The sequence below is a fragment of the Larimichthys crocea genome, chromosome X (assembly GCF_000972845.2).
Source record: "Larimichthys crocea isolate SSNF chromosome X, L_crocea_2.0, whole genome shotgun sequence".
Lineage (NCBI taxonomy): Eukaryota > Metazoa > Chordata > Actinopteri > Sciaenidae > Larimichthys > Larimichthys crocea.
In genome coordinates this window covers 3,677,319-3,678,257 of record NC_040020.1, presented here as the reverse complement: position 1 = coordinate 3,678,257, position 939 = coordinate 3,677,319, and the positions used below count along the sequence as shown (strand labels likewise).

The 939-nt window shown below is 41.6% G+C and overlaps 1 long non-coding RNA gene across 1 annotated transcript; it reads right to left on the bottom strand.

Moving 5' to 3' along the window:
• Window positions 1-231: 231 nt before the first annotated feature.
• On the bottom strand, window positions 232-939 carry LOC113746644 (uncharacterized). The gene is made up of 3 exons (XR_003463010.1): window positions 839-939; window positions 673-739; window positions 232-582 (listed from the first exon to the last, which is right to left on the bottom strand). It is a non-coding gene; the product is annotated as an uncharacterized LOC113746644 (long non-coding RNA).

The following is a 939-nucleotide window of genomic DNA, read 5'->3' as shown; positions in this document are numbered from 1 at the left end:
AGTCAAACTTCCACTGCAGCCATCGCATCTTCTTTGAAAGTCGCTTTGGATAAAAGCGTCAGCTAAATTGACAGTAACAGTGTGTGTGACCTGTCATTTATCAATCCTGTTTTTGCTATATGACTAAAAGGTTTATGTGAGCTTACAACCTCCCATGCATACCTGTAACACACCATAGCCCTATCAACACCACATTATTCAAGCATAAATAAACATTTCGACTGCAAATATACTGTGCAACAACATGGGTGTTTATTAACAAAAACGCAATCACCCTTTAAGTCAAATAAAATTAAAATAATAATACCCGGGGTTTTGTAAACTCAGTTATGGTACCATGTGTTGGCGCGCATGTTGGAGCTCATTTGAATCCTCGTGAAAACGTGTTCCTCAGTACTCACTGATCCTTGAAGGTTCAGAAACACAACTAGTCAATTGTCATCAAACCTTCTGTTCAATGAGGAAACGTGATGTGAGATGAAGAAACTGGTCCGTGCATCAGCAGGTTCCCCTAGCGACACCCTCTACAGCAGCAGCATGCGTGGCGGCAGGCAGGCGGGCGGCATGTAGGCTTGAGGCACACTATATAGAAATTCACAACACTAATAAACTCACTATTCATTCCCATACACTGTTCATACTGTCATTAGTTCACGTAATGTCCATACTCACTCAGAAAACTCGGCGCATAATATTCTCCCACACACGCTCCTTTTCCTTCCAGCTAGCAGGGGCTAAGCTAAATAGCATAATACACAACAGAAAATGGCGTCATCGACATTTAATATAATTTCCGGCTAACACATCTCCAAACATGGCTCACATTTACATTTTATACCTCCGGATTTAAGTTTCCACAACATCTGTAACTTAACACAACTAACTCTTTCGTCGCGTTGCTATTTTTTTCCTCCCCTCGTGTCTCTAGCCTCAGCGTTT